Source organism: Elaeis guineensis, chromosome 13 (genome assembly GCF_000442705.2).
Source record: "Elaeis guineensis isolate ETL-2024a chromosome 13, EG11, whole genome shotgun sequence".
In the NCBI taxonomy this organism is placed as follows: Eukaryota; Viridiplantae; Streptophyta; class Magnoliopsida; order Arecales; family Arecaceae; genus Elaeis; species Elaeis guineensis.
In genome coordinates, this window is record NC_026005.2 from 70,918,091 (window position 1) to 70,934,895 (window position 16,805).

Here is a 16,805-nt window from a genome sequence, read left to right on the forward strand (position 1 = left end):
GGATTCTATTTATTATCTTGGATCTCATTTTGGACTTATTATGGATCGAATCTCGAGGTATTTTTTTCAGTAATTTTCATCTCGACTCGATGTTTGGCTTCTATCTGTCTTTGAGAGCTTGTGATTCGTCTCGCCCCTACATCCTGGGGCATGCCTGCTGTCTCATGGATGGACAAACGTGGGAGTCAAGTCAGGCCACTCGATCCCACCTCCATCATGAGCTATATCCACTCTGACCAAAGATCTGCTCGGAGAAGTCTTCTATAGTAATAGAAACTTCACTGTGCGACGTCGCCTCTCGTTCTCTCGAATCTCCTGTCTCGTGCTCAATCCACCTCTATCTGAAGCTTCACCTTGCATTAGATTTTTCCTGACTCCTAAAACTCCACCTCACACTGGGCTTTTTGCTAGGTACTAATATCCTCCTTTGATCTTCTTTCCCTCTAATATCACCCTATCGCTGTGCATGACCTTCAAAATTCCATCATCAACTATCCACTTGTAGCCATTTGAATCCAGTCTCCTCAGTGAGATAATATTTCATCTGAAATTGAATATACATCGGACCTCCTCTAATCTCTTCACTGCACCATTATGTGTCCTCCAGCTGATCGTCCCGTGCCTCTGATCGCATAGCTCGATCCATGATGTGCAAATCTTAAAATTTGTAAATAAAACCGCAAGCGCACAGTGTGCAGAGTAGCACGACCAGCGAGTACGGATCGATCCCACAGAGACTTGATTTAAAAATAATTTTCAAATCTATGCTCAAGCGAGCTTTAACGAAAATTGAAAATCGAAAGTTGTTTACTAAAGACAATAAGACTAAGGATCTAGGATTTTTTGAATCCACTAGATCTAGATTAGGGAATTCTACCTAGAATTTTTCTTATTGATTCTAACGACTACTCCTCTTGTCTTTCCCAAGCATAGATTATGAAGGGACTAAGACCCAACGATAACCCATCAAGATTCTTTACAGGGGAGTAGTAACTAGGATCCCTTAGGGTTTTCTCCTCCTATGCACTGAATCAAGCATGAACTATGAAGGATCTCTGACCCAACTGTAGTTCATCAAAAATTTTTGGCAAAAGTGGAAGAAAAAGAAACCCTAAGAAAAAGAAAGAACCCTATGTAAAACCCCTACTCATGATCTAGCTTCATCGCAAACCCTAGAAAGGATGCTTAGCTAGACATGATCTAAATCTACTTGCAAAATTTAAATGCAGAAAAATAAACTACCCAAATTTCATAAATTAAACTATCCTAATTGCATAAATTTAAACTGCATAATTTAAACTAACCTAATTGCATAAAATTAAATTGCATAAATTAAACTATCCTAATTGCAAGAAAAATAAATTGCATAATGTAAAGAGATAAAATTATATAAAAATAAGATTTTATATAAAAAAAATTATTACAAAAACCTTAAAGCTCGAGGTTTGAGAAGAAAGCTAAAAACCCCACTATCTAGGGTTACAAGCTTGATCGGAAGGCCAGAATCTTTAAAACAAGGGCCTTTGGGGGCTTTTTATAGGCATTTGGGGGTTATAAGGTTTTCAAAACTTTAGATGTGGGACTAAGAGGTTTTAGAGGGCTGTTAAGGGGGTTTAGGAGCTCAAATCTTGCTTAAAAAGTACTTAAATCCATCAAAAAATCCTAGAAATTATTTCAGCCGTTTGATCTTCATCTAAAGGACCCAATTCATCTAATAAATCAAGCCGGAAGCGATTCTGGGCCGTTGGATCACGATCTGGGTGAAGCGCTGCCGTTGGATCGCGCTGCAGAGATGGGATCAGATCGGATGCGTCGTGGACCGTCCGATCAAGGCGCTGGAAGATTTCGTCCGTTGGATCGCGCTGCAGAAGGATCCCGTGTTGTCCTAGTATTTATTGATTCTTACAATTGCCTTGATTACGATTGGATCTTGACCGACTGCGATGGTGGCCGTCCGATGGCGTAAAAATATGGAGCGTTGGATCTTGATCAGAGAAGATCGGACCATCAAGTGATGTGAAGTTACCAGGTTGCCCTTCGGACCTTCTTCTCTCTCCTCATGAGCCCTGGACCGTGCACGTGGATCGGGCTCACGATGCGTTGCGGTGAGCCGAGACTCGCTGATTGGCTAGTTTATGGTGCGCCGATAGGTCCATGGTCCAAGCGCCTGTTGCTGTAGACCAGGCGGCTAACCAGATCATCAAATCAGTTGATTTTTGACCAATTTTGACCTGATTTGATTCGGGTTTGACCCAATTGAGTCTTCTTTCTTCATTCTTCAATTTCTGGGTCAATTTAACTCCATTTTGCATAAAATTTACGCCGTTGGAATCCTCTTTCCTTGTTCTTTCTATTGATAACCTCTTCTTCTACAAAATATAATAACAAGTATCAATTTCTTAATAAAATTAGATAATTTAGATATTAATTGATACTTTTTATGTCAATTTGTGACATAAATCACACCCCCCAACTTAATCATTGCTAGTCCCTTAGCAATGTACCAAAATAAGATCATATTCCAAAAAGATCCTTCCTTTACAAATTAATTTAAGATCGAAATTCAAGAAGTTTTTTAGTATTACTAAGTAATGAGCTTCGAATTAGAATCGATAGTCAGTCTACTTAGGAGCTTTCTTAGAGTATACTTAAAGTTTTATAGCACTTGTGTGAGTGATAACTAACTTAGTATTTCAGTATTAACTTGTACAGGCCAATTGTATCATTTTTCATAACTTAGTTCGATTAATTTTCTATACACCCCAGATTAAACAAAGAACTAAGGTAGCTTTCACACTGTTTTTTTTTTTTTTTGCTGAGCATCCTGGCCTTCCCACCATCGTTTGACATGAATCTCAACACTTGACTTAGGTGAAGAGACCCGGTTACTAGGCTTAGGGCAATCCACATTTACTTTGTGTTTTGTATTTTATTTCAGGCAGGTAGCTCTTTCCTTAAATTCAAATTTCTTCAATTGGGGTGTAGAGAAAACTATCTAATTTAAATAATACTCAAATCCTTAATTGACCTTACAATTAACACCTACTTTACCTTGTTAGTGTGCATGTGCAATTGGAAGTGCTAATAGTCTTTAAATGATCTAGGCCACCAAGAGTCTAACCGGCTAATCTTCTCCGTGACTCACTACATTTATTAGCAAATACTTTCTAACTTACTCTTATTTCTTTTCTAGATTAATTTATTTCAAAAATTTTTTTTTTAATATATTAAATGCAAGAAATAACTCATAGTGGAAGGAAAAGGAAATGATAACATCTGATTTTGTTCAAGCTCTCCCCCCAACTTGACCGACATTATCCCCAATGGAGTTTATCTAATTTATTTGTCCTAAGCAAACTGAAAACAAAAAAAAATATTAGAAATTAAATAAGCTGGGTTGCCTCCCAGAAGCGCTAAGTTTTATGTCTTCAGCCAGACCAAACCTCGAAGTAATTTAATCAGAATAAGTTGGTTCATAAAAAACCATGACATCTTCAACAGTCTCGACAGGTAATTCCAAGAATGGTTTTAAACGTTGACCATTAACTTTAAAGATAACACCATTACTTGGGTTTTCTATCTCAACAGCTCCGTGTGAAAAGACTTCCTTTACTAAAAATGGTCCTGTCCATCTAGACCTAAGCTTTCCTGGAAACAGATGTAATCTAGAGTTATATAAGAGCACCTTTTGTCCGATATTGAAAGTTTTTCTCATAATTGATTGATCATGAAATACTTTGGTTCGTTCTTTGTATATCCTTGCATTTTCATAGGCTTCATTTCTAAGTTCTTCTAATTCATTCAACTGAAGCTTCCTATGGTTTCCAGCGTCGTTCAAATTTGTATTTAGTTGTTTGATGGCCCACATGACTTTGTGTTCTATCTCAATAGGCAAGTGACATGGTTTACCAAACACAATCCTATAAGGAGACATTCCTAGATTGGTCTTGAAAGCGGTTCGGTATGTCCAAAGTGCATCAATTAATTTCAAAGACCAATCCTTTCTATTGGCACTAACAGTTTTTTTAGGATCTGTTTGATTTGTCGGTTTGACACTTCAACTTGCCCACTAGTTTGAGGATGATATGGTGTGGCCAATTTGTGGGTGACATTATACTTTTTCATCAATATTGCAAAAGGTCGGTTACAAAAATGGGTTCCCCGATCACTAATGATTGCCCTAGGAATACCGAAACGGGAGAGAATATTTTCTTTAAGAAACTTAATGACCATTTTGCTATCGGGTGTTCTACATGCAATTGCTTCTACCCATTTTGAAACATAATCAACTGCTACTATAATATATTCATTTCCAAAGGAATTTGGAAATGGTCCCATGAAATCGATCCCCCAAACATCAAAAACTTCAACTACCAAGATTGGGTTGAGTGGCATCATGTGTCGCTTGGTGATTCGACCCATTTTCTGACATTGAGCACAACTTTTACAATATTCATGAGCATCCTTAAACAAATTGGGCCAATAAAAACCATATTGGAGAACCTTAGCAGCAGTTTTCTTAGACGCGAAGTGACCCCCACATGTTTGATCATGACAAAAAGATAAAATATTCATGACTTCGTTATCTGGGATACACCTTCTAATAATTTGATCAGGACATTGTTTAAAAAGATAAGAATCATCCCAAATGAAATACTTCACTTGGGCAAAGAATTTATATTTATCCTGCTTAGTCCAATGAGAAGGTATCTTACCTATGGCTAAATAATTTACAATATCAGCAAACCAAGGTTCAGTAGACACAGACATGAGTTGCTCATCTGGAAAAGATTCATTGATGGGTGGTTCACTAGATGGTGCGACTGGAATTTGGGACAAATGATCTGCTACAACGTTCTCAGTGCCTTTCTTGTCCCTAATTTCTAGGTCAAATTCTTGAAGGAGCAAAATCCATCTGATTAAGCGTGCCTTGGCATCCTTCTTTACTAGGAGATGTCTAATGGCTGAGTGATCGTTGTAAACAATGGTGTGGGTCCCAACCAAATAAGATCTAAATTTCTCTAAAGCAAAGACAACGGCAAGGAACTCCTTCTCAGTTGTGGTGTAACTAAGCTGCGCATCATTTAAGGTTTTACTTGCATAATATATCACTCTAGGCAGCTTATTTATCCGTTGACCTAAGATTGCACCCACAACATGATCGGACTCATCACACATTAATTCAAATGGTTCAGACCAGATAGGAGGATGAATGATTGGAGCTGATACAAGTGCTTTTTTTAGAAATTCAAAAGATTCCAAGCACTCATGTGTAAATTCAAATTTGGTATCCTTTGCCAAAAGATTAGTTAGTGGACGTGCTACTTTGCTAAAGTTGGCAATAAACCTTCTATAGAATCCAGCATGACCTAAAAATGAACGTATTTCTTTCACAGATTTAGATGGTGGAAGACTTGCAATTATATCTATTTTGGTCTTGTCCACTTCAATCCCCTTTTTAGAAATGACATGGCCAAGAACTATTCCCTGTTTGACCATAAATTGATATTTTTCCCAGTTGAGAACTAAGTGCTTCTCCTTACATCATTCTAGAACTAATTGCAGGTGATTCAGACACTCGGAGAAGGTTAGGCCAAAAACAGAAAAGTCATCCATAAAAATTTTTAGAAATCGTTCTATCATATCTGAAAACATGCTGATCATGCATCTCTGGAAGGTTGCCGGTGCATTACATAGTCCAAAAGGCATTCGTCTATAGGCAAAAGTACCAAATGGACAGGTGAATGTAGTCTTTTCTTGATCTTCAGCGGCTATGGAGATCTGGTTGTAACCGGAGTATTCATCAAGAAAATAGTAAAACTCTTGTCCGGCTAGTCTTTCCAACATTTGATCAATAAATGACAAAGAAAAGTGATCTTTCCTTGTCGCAGCATTCAACTTTCTATAGTCTATACAGACCCTCCATCCCGTTTGGGTCCTAGTTGGGATAAGTTCGTTTGCATCATTTTGGACCACTGTTACCCCAGATTTCTTGGGTACTACTTGAACTGGGCTTACCCAAGAGCTATCAGAAATAGGATAAATTATTTCACTATCTAGGAGTTTCAGAATCTCCTTTTTAACTACATCCTTCATAGCTGGATTAAGCCTTCTTTGGGCTTCTCTTGTTGGTTTAGCCTCTTCCTCTAAGTATATTCTATGTTGAACTATAGAAGGGCTTATTCCTTTGATATCTGCTATGGTCCAACCTATTGCTTCTTGATTTGCTTTTAGAATTGACACTAACTCCTCCTCTTGCTTGGGATCTAGGTCTGATGCAATAATTACAGGCAAAGTTTCTTTGGGTCCTAGATATGCATACTTGAGATGTTCTGGGAGGGGTTTCAGTTCTAAAATGGGTGCTTCCTCTATCGATGGTTTAGGTGATGATTTCACCATCTCAATGATTGGTTCAGTAGGAAGTATCGATTCCTGATTAATCTGATTTTCTTTAAGTATTTCATTGACATCCTCAGACTCATGGATTAACCAAGGGTTAGACTCTAGGTCGACTTCATCATCACTAATGTCAATGGATTCATAAATACCATCTTGGACTACATTGACATCAGCATGAGAAGAGGATTCCTGTTCTAAGTTAAAAACATTAAGCTCAATGGTCATATTCCCAAAGGATAACTTCATTAGACCATTTCGACAATTGATTTCAGCATTGGCCATAGCTAAGAATGGTCTTCCTAAAATGACAGGTATATATCCTTTAGGATTCGCAACTGGCTCACTCTCTAAAATAATAAAATCTACAGGGAAAATAAAATTTTCAACCTTTATCAGAACATCCTCGACCATTCCCTTAGGGATCCTGAGAGATCTATCGGCTAACTGTAATGTGATCCCAGTAGGTTGAAGTTTTTCTAATCCTAGTTGCTCATACACCGAATATGGAAGGATATTTACACTAGCTCCTAGATCTAGCAAGGCCTTTTTTATATTGGTTTCTCCAATAACACAAGAAATTGTTGGAGCTCCAGGGTCCTTATATTTAATTGGCACATGGCTAGATAAGTATGAACTGACACTTGCAGCCAAAAATGCTTTCTTTGGTACATTAGTGGTCCTTTTCCTAGTGCAAAGATCTTTTAAAAATTTGGCATAAGTTGGAACCTGATGGATTATATCTAAAAGAGGTATATTAACTTGGACTTGTTTAAATACCTCTAAAATTTTGTCTAAATGTTCAGATTTATTGAATTTCAGTCTGTTTGAAAAAGGAGCTCTAGAACTTTTAAGTACTGGACTAGGTAAATTTTCAGTTTCTGATGCTTGAGGTTGAAAGGTAGTAGTTTTAGAAGGTGACTCGGCAGATGAGTCCTTTATATCATCAAGTGCAACTACCTTATTGTCTATTTATTTTTCCGATCTTAAGGTATGAATGGCATTTACACCATTAACTTGGTTTTCTTGTTGGGGTCGTGGACCATTTTGGTTCCTAGGATTTGGCTCAGGTTGGCTAGGTAACCTACCATGTTCTCGTTCACTAATGGTCGAAGCCAGCTGACTTACTTGCATTTTCAGACGGGCTATAGCTTGGGTGTTATTATTTATGAATTGACCCGTGGTTTGCATAAAGCTGGTATGTATCTTTATCATGGCTTCTAGGCTTTTCTCTAAAGAGGTAATTTTCTTGTCATTATCATGGAAGCCTGGCAGGTTGTTCATCACTGGGTTGGACCTTAGATTTTGCTGATTGAAATTTGGATTGCCTACATTAGGATTCTGAGACCATGAGAAATTTGGGTGATTCCTCCAACCTGGGTTATATGTGGGTGCATAAGGATTGTTCAATGGTCCTTGATAGGTGGCATTCACCTGTGCACACTCATTCGAGTAGGAACATTCTTCTAAGACATGGTCTGGTGCATTGCACCCTTTACACATGGGTGCAGATATTTGATTTACATTGGCTAGTCTCTGTAATTCTAAGGCTTCCAATCTACGTGTTAAGGTTGTAATCCTGGCCTTTGATGCTAGGGTTGGTTGAATTTGATGCATTCCTCCTCTTGAAGGTGTAGCTTTATCAGGTTCCCTAGTTGTTTCCCACTGTAAATTTTTTTTGGCTAGGTCTTCTAAGAATTGACAAGCTTCAGTAGTTTCTTTGTCCATAAATTGGTCTTGGCACATGGACTCTAGCATGATTCTTTAGTTTGAATCTAACCCCTATAGATGATCTGGCATAGTCTCCAAGTTTCTATTCCATGGTGTGGGCATTGGGTCAAAAGATTCTTGAAATGATCAAAGTACTTCCAAAATGATTCACCAGCTAGTTGGTAAAATTGATTTATTTCATTCCTAATCCTAGCTGTTTTATGATGGAGAAAATATTTTTTCAAAAATATTCTCACAAAGCCCTCCCAGGTAGTGACAGAATGGTTTGGCAGACTATAAAGCCACTTCTTAGCATTATCCTTAAGGGCAAAGTTGATTAATCTAAGTTTGATCTCATCCTCTGTTAATTGCAGTTTCATGGTTGTACATACCTCCTCAAATTCTCTAATAAATATATAAGCATCCTCTAATCCTGTGAATTTTGGAAGCATATTTATGATTTGAGGTTTGATTTCAAAATTGTTAGCTGTGGGTTATGGCAACCTGATACAAGATGGTTGGATGGAGCCAACTGGATAACACAAATCCTTAAGGGTCATGGGTTGGATTGGTTCAGCCATTGGAACAACAGGAATTGACTCAATTCTAACTAGATGACCCGATACTCTTCTCCACACACGAGGTGTATGGTTCTCGATGTTTATACAATTTTTTTTTTATAAAAATTTTTATGTATAAGAAAAAGAAAGAAAAGAGAAAAAGTTCTAAAGAAAAGATCCTAAGGAGTCCTAAATCTAAAGAAAAGTAACCAAATTAATTTAAATTTTAATAATTTTTTTTTTATTTTTCAAACAAGTGAAACAATAAATTAAACTCAATCTATCCTAGGGTTAACCTAAATCTAGACAGCTCCTAACTGTTCCAAGATGACCCTTCAAGCCTTCCAAGTGGAGATTGATCAACTAGTTAGCCAGGTAAGTATAAGAGGTGGGAGGTTCACTCATCGTTGCCTTTCTAGACACCAAACGAGTTGGTCAGGCCAGCAACTGAATCAATTTAACAAACCACCCTCAGGGACTTGCCTAGACACCAACTAATCAAACAACTCAAACTTGGTAGAACTCTTAGGGTTCCTTGTCCTATTGAGCTCGAATTCCTTAAGGTTGACGTCTAATTGATTTTAAGATTAAAGGTCTAGGTAATGCAATATGATGGAGATAGTTTTTGGGCTAAGGAAGGGTAATGAAATCCCCACCTTATCTTGTTAATGGGTTGATGCCCTTAGATTAATTATGAAAATACAAATGCAAATAAACAAGATGACCAAGAATGTAAAAGATTTTAATTTAGAATTTTTTTTTTATTTTGATATTTTACTTCACAATTATGAAATATCTTTTGTTTTGTTTTATTTTTTATTTTTTTATTTTTATTTTTATTTTTTTTTGTGATTAAATAAATTCAAATGATTAGGTCTAAAAGAAAAAGTAATTAACTAAAAATAATAAAAGAAAAATTAGAAGCGTACCTGAGTTTTTCAGCAATCACCAACTAAATTTAGAAACCTAAAGAAAAAAGAAAGAGAGTTATAAAGCACGAAGAACAAATATTTAAAAATAATTTAAAACGTCAAATCCCCGGCAACGGCACCAAAAACTTGATGTGCAAATCTTAAAATTTGTAAATAAAACCGCAAGCGCACAGTGTGCAGAGTAGCACGACCAGCGAGTAGGGGTTGATCCCACAGAGACTTGGTTTAAAAATAATTTTCAAATCTATGCTCAAGCGAGCTTTAACAAAAATCAAAAATCGAAAGTTGTTTGCTAAAGACAATAAGACTAAGGATCTAGGATTTTTTGAATCCACTAGATCTAGATTAGAGAATTCTACCTAGAATTTTTCTTATTGATCCTAACGACTACTCCTCTTGTCTTTTCAAGCATAGATTATGAAGGGACTAAGGCCCAACGATAACCCATCAAGATTCTTTACAGGGGAGTAGTAACTAGGATCCCTTAGGGTTTTCTCCTCCTATGCACTGAATCAAGCATGAATTATGAAGGAACTCTGATCCAACTGTAGTTCATCAAAAATTTTTGGCAAAAGTGGAAGAAAAAGAAACCCTAAGAAAAAGAAAGAACCCTATGTAAAACCCCTACTCATGATCTGGCTTCATCGCAAACCCTAGAAGGGATGCTTAGCTAGACATGATCTAAATCTACTTGCAAAATTTAAATGCAGAAAAATAAACTACCCTAATTTTATAAATTAAACTATCCTAATTGCATAAATTTAAACTGCATAATTTAAACTAACCTAATTGCATAAAATTAAATTGCATAAATTAAACTATCCTAATTGCAAGAAAAATAAATTACATAATGTAAAGAGATAAAATTGCATAAAAATAAGATTTTATATAAAAAAAAATTATTACAAAAATTTCAAAGCTCGAGGCTGGAGAAGAAAGCTAAAAACCCCACTATTTAGGGTTACAAGCTTGATCGGAAGGCCAGAATCCTTAAAACAAGGGCCTTTGGGGGCTTTTTATAGGCATTTGGGGGTTATAAAGTTTTCAAAACTTTAGATGTGGGACTAAGAGGTTTTAGAGGGCTGTTAGGGGGGTTTAGGGGCTCAAATCTCGCTCAAAAAGCACTTAAATCCATCAAGAAACTCTAGAAATTATTTCAGCCGTCCGATCTTCATCTAAAGGACCCAATTCATCTAATAAATCAAGCTGGAAGCGATTCTGGGCCGTCGGATCATGATCTGGGTGAAGCGCTGCTGTTGGATCACGCTGCAGAGATGGGATCAGGTCAGATGCATCGCGGACCGTCCGATCAAGGCGCTGGAAGATTTCGTTCGTTGGATCGCGCTGTAGAAGGATCCCGTGTTGTCCTAGTGTTTATTGATTCTTGCAATTGCCTTGATTACGGTTGGATCTTGACCGGCTGCGATGGTGGCCGTCCGATGGCGCAAAAATGTGGAGCGTTGGATCTTGATCAGAGAAGATCGGACCATCGAGTGATGTGAAGTTACCAGGTTGCCCTTCGGACCTTCTTCTCTCACCTCATGAGCCCTGGACCGCGCACGTGGATCGGGCTCGCGATGCGTTGCGGTGAGCCGAGACTCGCTGATTGGCTGGTTTATGGTGCGTCGATGGGTCCATGGTCCAGGCACCTGTTGCTGTGGACCAGACGGCTAACCAGATCACCAAATCAGTTGATTTTTGACCAATTTTGACCTGATTTGACTCGGGTTTGATCCAATTGAGTCTTCTTTCTTCATTCTTCAATTCCTGGGTCAATTTAACTTCATTTTGCGTAAAATTTATGCCGTTGGAATCCTCTTTCCTTGTTCTTTCTATTGATGACCTCTTCTTCTACAAAATATAATAACAAGTATCAATTTTTTAATAAAGTTAGATAATTTAGATATTAATTGATACTTTTTATGTCAATTTATGACATAAATCAATCCATCTGGCAGATGAACAGTATCCTCATTGCTCTTCAAAAAATCAAACAGCTCCTCTTTGCAACATTCATGGTAGATGCATGTAGAATCTAAAATATACTGCTAGAAAGAAGTAGATATGTTATCAGATATCACTAGGACATCATCCTCTGACTCGCTATTGGCCGTTGCTGCAATAGCCCTTGTCCGATCTTTGAGTTGAGGACAATCTCTGATACAGTGTTCTAACTCATCACACTAGTAGCACCTGATCTTGTTGGGGTCCCTCCTCTTGGACCTAGATCATTCTCCTCATGATCCTCTACCGCTCTGTTTGCTACCACCTACTCCTTCAGAAACCATCAAAACTGAGCTGCCGCCATCTGAGCTCGAAGCCTGGTTCTCCCGCCTGAGAACTTCATTCTGGAGAATCACCATGGTGACCTCGTCCATCTTGATGGTGCCCCTTCTCATTAAAAGAGTAATCACCAAGAACTCATACGAAGAAGAAAGTGATGCTAGCAAGACCAACATTCTAGTCTTCTCCTCAACCTTCTTACCTACACTGAGAAGATCGATGAGAATCTTTTGGAAGTAGCTAAGATGCTCCTGCACGCTCTGTCCCTCATCCATTCATAGTTGGTAGAACTACTTCTAGAGGAAGAGAGTATTAGTAAGAGACTTTGTCATGTACAACTTCTCAAGCTCGACCACAGCACCATCAGGAAAGTCTCGTCAAGCACATAGATTACCATCTCATCCATCAGGTACATACGGATGGTAGTTACTGTCTGTATTTGTAGCCGCTCCCAGGTTGTCTTTTCTATGGTGGCTGCTTCTTATCATTCAAGAGAGCGTCGATCAATCCGTGTTGGATGAGCACATCCTTCACCCTCACTTGCCACAAGGAGAAATTGCTCTTTCTATCGAACCGGTTGATCTCCACTTTGATTGTACTTGTCTTCTCCATTTTCTATCTTGATCAACACCATCTCTGTCTGGACTGTCTGATACCATTTGTCCACAGTAACCAAGCTCTGATACCACTTATCGAGGTAGATCCTTCAATTGCGGAACACGGATCACCCACTCAAGATCACAACAACATCCGAGAAGTAGATGTTGATACAACACGAGAAAAAGAAGAAGAAAGAACAACCAATAAACATAATAAAAATACATGGATTGACCTCAAGTCTACCTCTACAGGGTGTGCAAGCTTTACTATAAGAGAAACAAAAATAAAGAATACAAGATGAACTCACCACTCAATCCTTGTACAAGAGATTTTCAACAAGAAGTTTCAAAATCCTTACAAAAGTTTTTTGAAATCTTTCAAGAAGCCTGTCTGCACAACTAGGAGTTACCAGCTACCCAACGCAATAAACAGATCGTCAATCAGACTTATATAACCTTCAAAAATTCTAAAATAATATTTCACTAGAAAATCGAGTCTAAAGCCCAAATTCCATCTAGATCGTTCGATCGTGACCGGCTCAAATCATGGCCGTCCGATCGCACAGAATCAGCCCCTTATCTCCTGATCAAATTCAAAATTAATCTGGACCATCCGATCGTAACCGGCTCACTCTAGAGCTGTTGGATTGTACCTTCAGTCCACGAGTAGCCCCATAAGTCGCTATATCTAGTGCGGTTCACGGTGGCTGCAATACTCAAGCGGGCTTGGGTGCCTGCGCTCGTGGGCTGCGCGCGTGCCTGGGCCGGCCTAGCGTGCTGCTGGCCCAGCGCCAGTGCGCTGCCTGGCCTGGCCCGCACCGCCTCCGACTTGCGCCAGCCCATGGACCCTCCGACGGTCCGTGGGCTGTACCATCTGCTTCCGACCTACTTTCTCACATATATCTTCTTCGTTCGGATTTCATTTGGGCTGATCTTTATCTCGTTGGATTCCATTTGCCATCCTGAACTTTGTTTTGGACTTATGATGGATCGAATCTCGAGGTATTTTTCTCAACAAGTTGACCATTAGCTCCTACCTCATGATCATTATAAAACAATATTTTATCTATGCATTGACATGTTTCATGGGTGCATCCATCATCGATTCACAAGCATCAATTATTTTCTTGTGCACTTGATTAGTTCATTTATTCGAGGGTATAGGATAATGGCTCACTGGAAATTTAGAACTGAAAAGTTTGCACCAAAGTTTTTTTTTCCTCCTCCAATCACCCCGACAAATTGGGTCCCTTAAAAAATTGGTCTCCCCAGTAGGATATCATCTGAGGATCCCATTGTGTTCTAATTGTCTTCTCTGATTACAGAGATCTTAATTTTGTAGGATATTTAGGGCCCATTTGGTGTAGCTTTTTCTCTCCTATTTTGATTTTAAAAATCCAAGAAGAAAATTGAGCTAGAGTGAACAAAGATGCATGATGAAACCCTTCTGTTTTTAAAATTAGTGGTGTGTAATAATTTCTCCTTATTTTGAGATAAGCTTCATGTAAGACTCTAAACTTGATTTTCCTTTATTTCATATAACTTAATTGAGCCTATTAGCAGCCATGATTAAGCCATACATAAGTAACTTGATTTGCGATGCAGGTAGCATTGATAAAATTTAAAATAGCACCAGAACACCAAACAACTAATATGGAACAGTTCTTTTGTACATGTGACGACCAATGCTAGAGTGGCAAATAACCCTTTCAACTCTCTTTCTATGATGAAAAGAAAAATAAAGAAAAGACTAAAAGTATAGCGGATACAATTATTGATAATGTTTGTGGGCCCATCCTTATACCTAACAAATCTTTGAGGGCATGTGTTATGCGGAGATTGGTGCTTTAAACCGATGATCACCTATGAATTGCATCACATGGCGCGCTAGCTCTAAAGGTTTTCATACTAAAATCGCCTTTGTAGGATTACTATATAATGATATAAACATATGAAAATAATTAGATAATTCATGAAGCCAAAATTTTTTATATATATTTTCTATTTAGAAAAAATAAAAGTACTTTGATGCATCTATTTACATAAACTAAAATTTCGGCTTAGTAGCATAATGTTCAACTAATTCCTACAAGTGGCACTCATCGTATTATACCTTATGCCATAGAGAACTTTTGATGTGCATGAAATGGACGCCTTCTAGCACCCTTGAGAAATATTGTTATGCATGTACGCTTTTTTTTAAATACAAAATGTATAATAGTGCATTGAGTTATAATTTTTATATTTTAGGTCTACTATTTTGCACAACTTTTATTTTTCAATTCAAGTCACCATTATTATACTATTCTATCAATAATTTCTATTATATTTTTTATTAATTTTTTATTCATTATATTTTTAAATGACTCTTGCAATTCAGTGATCATCATGCAGCATGCACAATTTAGTCGCGATCATTAATAGTAGTTTGATTTTAATTGATTATAATAAAATATTGTTGCTTCTTTCAATATTTTCATTCATTAGCACATAACATTTACAAAAATTAGAGCACACTATGATTACCAGCACAAATCCACATACAATTATTTAAAGAAAAGGATCACTTCTTTGGTAGTCAAATAATATTTTTTTAAAAAAAATATCAAAATAGAGTCAGAACTTTTTGGTAGCATCTAGCATTGAGAAAAATGAAGAACTACTTCCTACATTGTTTAATTTCTCTTGCAATCATATATTTAATATATAGAAGTTAATCAAGTAGTAAATTATTTAGCTAACATGATAAGCATGCAATAAGTGGAAAGGATTTATATTGAAGATTTTTCTCCTATTTTAGCAAATTTTATTTGGGCATATGTAGAGGACATTTCTTTCATTCGTTTGTAGGGAGTTACCTCACCTCTTGTTATTTAAAAAAAAAAAAAAAATCTTTCATAACATAAATTTTTTTTCAAAAGATGAAAATTATTATTTAATGTAAAAATTCATATTCATTCTTTATGTTTTATCAATTTCTTTGTTGTTTTATAGTTCTATTAGTTGCCAACTAGGAGCTAAATTGATTAGTTGAAAATGGAAAGACTACCATGGTTTATGGCTTAATTTAGTTTAATTTTATCATGATTACATCAAGCTTAAGTGTAACAAAAAAAAGTTCTATATGTAAGAATCAATCAACAAAGAACTATTTACATCTGAAAGCAAATTACATGACCATCAACTTAGAAAAGTAAAAAGAATTTGAGAATCCAGGCATAGAATCATGTAGATCTCCATTCACAGTATCTCTCACCTAATGTCTATTAACTGCATATCTTCCTCAAGGCTAAAAGAAAAGAATATAAAAAATAAAAATTTTGCAAGATAAATTCACTTCATTTATGCTTTTGCAAATCAAGGCTTTTTTTTTTTCTTCAGAAACAAATTATATTGGACTTTAGTTGACCATTAACTCCTGCATCATGATCACCATAAAACAATATTTTATCTATGCATTGACATGTTTCATGGGTGCATCCATCATCAATTCACACACATCAATTATTTTCTTGTGCACTAGATGAGTTCATTAATTTGAGGGTACAGGATAATGGCTCACTGGAAATTCAGAACTGAAAAGTCTGCAGCAAAGTTTTTTTTCCTCCTCCAATCACCCCTGCAAATTGGGTCCCTCAAAAAACGGATCTGCCTAGCAGGATATTATCTGAAGATCCCATTGTGTTCCAATTGTCTTCTCTGATTAAAGGGATCTCAATTTTATAGGATATTTAGGGCCCATTTGGTGTTGCTTTTTTTCTCCCCCTTGTTTTGATTTTCAAAAATCCAAGAAGAAAATTGAACTAGAGTGAACAAAAATGCATGATGAAACCCTTCTGTTTTTAAAATTATTCATAAAATTGTGAAGAGGTTTTGGCATCAAAAATTTATTGCTTTCATGAAAGTGAAAATAAAAGCAAGGAAGGAGAGAAATTCCTGCAAATGATATCTTGATCTCCATGTTGATACTTTATATATTTGTAAGAAAAAAAAATACAAAAACAACAAAAATACCAAACAGGCCATTAATTTCTTTGGTTCTATCCAAATGATATCTCAATCTTCATGGTGGTAGTTCATGTATTTGTAAGGAAACAAAAATATGAAAAAGCAACACCAAACAGGCCCTAAATTTCTTTGGCCATCAGTCATCCCATATCTATGAGGAAGTATCTTGACAATTCCTGTCATCAACCCGAAACTTCATTAAAGAAATTTCTTTTACAATCCTTCCGGTAGGCACTCGGTGTCAAGAGTTATCATTCAGTTGCAAACAGAAAAACAATGCATTATCTGTAATTTGGAAAAAATGACTCACAGGTAAG

The 16,805-nt window shown here is 36.9% G+C and overlaps 1 non-coding gene across 1 annotated transcript; it reads left to right on the plus strand.

Moving 5' to 3' along the window:
• The first annotated feature begins 8,211 nt into the window (after window positions 1–8,211).
• On the plus strand, window positions 8,212–8,318 carry LOC140853531 (small nucleolar RNA R71). Its single transcript, XR_012136601.1, has one exon. It is a non-coding gene; the product is annotated as a small nucleolar RNA R71 (small nucleolar RNA).
• The last annotated feature ends 8,487 nt before the right edge of the window (window positions 8,319–16,805 follow it).